Source organism: Primulina eburnea, chromosome 12 (genome assembly GCF_022965805.1).
Source record: "Primulina eburnea isolate SZY01 chromosome 12, ASM2296580v1, whole genome shotgun sequence".
Taxonomy (NCBI): Eukaryota; Viridiplantae; Streptophyta; class Magnoliopsida; order Lamiales; family Gesneriaceae; genus Primulina; species Primulina eburnea.
This window is the reverse complement of record NC_133112.1, coordinates 17,772,558-17,775,664: the sequence shown is the minus strand read 5'-3', so window position 1 is coordinate 17,775,664 and position 3,107 is coordinate 17,772,558. Positions and strand designations below refer to the sequence as shown.

The following is a 3,107-nucleotide window of genomic DNA, read 5'->3' as shown; positions in this document are numbered from 1 at the left end:
GTCTAGGATTTGGACAGGTCTTTCCTCATAAGACAGGTCTGGAGCCAACTGTAACGGTTCATAGCTCAACACGTGCGAAGGATTAGCTAGGTACTTCTTCAGCATTGAGACGTGGAACACATTGCGTACACCGGCCAGATTTGGTGGAAGGGTAACATGATAGGCTAATGTCCCAACTCTGTCCAGAATTTCGAAAGGTCCAATAAACCTCGGACTCAGCTTGCCTCTCTTCCAAAATCTCATAACACCCTTCATGGGTGCTATCTTTACAAAAACGTGATCACCTACGGCAAACTCGAGATCTCTCGTTCTCTTATCAGCGTAACTCTTTTGGCGACTTTGGGCGGTCTTCATCCTATCTCGGATCTTGACCATCACATCTGCAGTCTGCTGAACTATCTCGTGACCAAGTTCTGCTCTTTCACCGACTTCATCCCAATGAATCGGTGATCTGCACTTCCTCCCATACAGTGCTTCGTAGGGAGCCATACCTATAGATGATTGGAAGCTGTTGTTGTAGGTAAACTCCACTAGAGGTAGCTTCAATTCTCAAGTCCCATGGAAATCGATCATACAGGCTCGCAATAGATCCTCCAAAATTTGAATAACTCGCTCAGACTGGCCATCTGTCTGTGGATGAAAATGAAACGAACCGTACTTTTACTACTTCAAAATTTGCGGAAAAATTTAAAATTTTCTTAAACATAAAATTCATACAGTCGTTACTTATCATTCAACATAATAATATTTAAAATCAACATCTCATACTCAAATTTTCCAACAAAGTACTTATTCCAAATTATCTCACAACCAACATAAAAACATAATATTTTTAAAGTTTTCATAAAACATAAACATAGTGGTCCTCGGGTTTAGCCTTCCGCTCAATCCAAGCCTGCCCCTTGGTCGCCACCTCCTGTCTCCTCATCAACATACTCACCTGCATCGATCAAGTCTAGTGAGTCTAAAGACTCAACACGTATAAACTGGGAATAACGAGTATTACATAATAAAACCACATACAACTTCAAAATATAACATATATACTTGAAACTTAAACTTTGCGTAATAAACTTGAGCTCTTAATAAACTTAAACTTTCATAATAACTTTGAACGCTCATAAACTTCTTTGAACTTGAACATTCATACTTTGAAACTTGAACTTGCATAATAACTTGAACTTTCATAAACTTGAGCTTTGCATAAACTTTGAACATACATGCATACATAATATGACGTGCCATCACATAAACTTTTCTTTAAACATGCTTTCATACTTCAACATACTTAACTTCATCATTTTGCGTAGAGGATGTTTCAAAGCAAGTGACCCATAACATAATAAATATCTGATCAGACAAACCACAGTACTGGGCTGACAGGGACGTATCCACTGCCACATACATAAGATCCCTGTTCATAATTTAACAGGCCAGTTGATCCACGTTCATAATTTAACGCTTCACAACCACGATCTAACCCGTTCATAATTTAACGGGCGGATTGGTCCCCGTTCATAATTTAACGCTTTCCAGTCCTTAACTTTCTTTGGTCACAAGACATTTAGCATACCTCAAAAACTTTAAATATTTTCTTTGCACGACATACATACTTACTAGACATCGAGGGATTCGTTGGATCTCGTTCGGGACCTTGCTGCATATGCTAACATGCTACCATGAACTTTAAATTCCCCAACTTTAAACATGCCTATCAAATGCATCACCCAAAATTGAATTACTAACTTATGACCTTCTAGAAATGCTCGGGACTTGACCGTGATAAATCGTATGTTAACCCCCGACTCAATCCCCAAATCAAACTTGTCAAGAAGTATGAATTTCCCACACAAAAGATAGTACAAACCTTTTTGTTTTAAAACATATCTCCAAGATCTCAATTCAAACTTCATGATATCTAAATTAATTTTTTAGTATACTAGGATATAAAGATTTAATAGTACTCGAAATAAGCAAGAAAAATTGATTTTAAAATAAAAATTCTGCATTCGGCAGCGCCTAGGCGTCACCGTGCAGCGCTGCAGCGCCAGACAGGCGCCTAGGCGCTTTCTGGCAGCGCTGCGGCGCTGCTGCTTCGGCCCTGTAGCGCTGCGGCGCTGCTCTGCAGCGCCTAGGCGCTTCCTGGCCGAACAGGCAGCGCTGTGGCGCCTGCAGTGCGGCGCTGCGGCGCTGATCTGCACGAGTCTTTCCCCAAAATTTTTGCACATGTATTCCTTATGACTTCTAATGCATATTCAACTTAATAACTTCTAAACAACACCTCAAAATTCATATGATCAACCCAATGGACACTTTTAAACACAGCAAGAAACCTCCAACGATTCCCAACGAAGCCTGCAACAAGAAATTCTCAAGAACACATCAATACATAATTTTCTTGAAACACGGTATGAGCAGTCATACGAAAAATATCATAACTCACTCGTTTTTAATCCAAATAACTCGAATTTTATATCAAATCGAACGTATCGAAAAGATCTACGTTTTTGTAGTTAAAAGTTTTCTCAAAATCCTTACTGAAAAATCGCAGTATTTTTCAGAACAACAAAAACGTTAATATAAAAATGCAGTTTGAGCAGTCCTACGAAAAACGCCATAACTCACTCAATTTTCATCTGAATATTTCGAATTTTATATCAAATCGAAGGCATCGAAAAGTTCTACGATTTTCACGTTGAAAGTTTTCTCAAAATCAATACCGAAAAATCGCAGTATTTTACAGAACATAAAAAACGTGAATTTGGTGATCCAAAATTGTTTCAAACTTGATCTAGGCGTGATTGCTCAAACTTCTACGCATCGCACATATAATTTTCGCATAAATAACAACACAACGCATAATATGACAAGATCGATGCATCAAGAACAGAATATACGTGCCTTTTGATATTTAAAAATACCGTAACGACGATACCGAAGCGGAGATGATACGGGAGACGATCCGGGACGAACTTTGTTGATTTTTCTTGAAGAAAACTCACTAAATCTTGCTGGAAAATGGCAGAGGAAAGGAACGATGCTTGTTGAAAGGAAAGGGAAAAGGAAGGAGAAAATAATTGGAGAGGAGATTGGTGCAAAAGAGTTTG

At 38.8% G+C, this 3,107-nt stretch overlaps 1 long non-coding RNA gene across 1 annotated transcript; it reads right to left on the bottom strand.

The window, feature by feature from the left end:
• Window positions 1–674: 674 nt before the first annotated feature.
• Window positions 675–3,107, bottom strand: LOC140807758 (uncharacterized). The gene is made up of 2 exons (XR_012112754.1): window positions 2,902–3,107; window positions 675–940 (listed from the first exon to the last, which is right to left on the bottom strand). It is a non-coding gene; the product is annotated as an uncharacterized lncRNA (long non-coding RNA).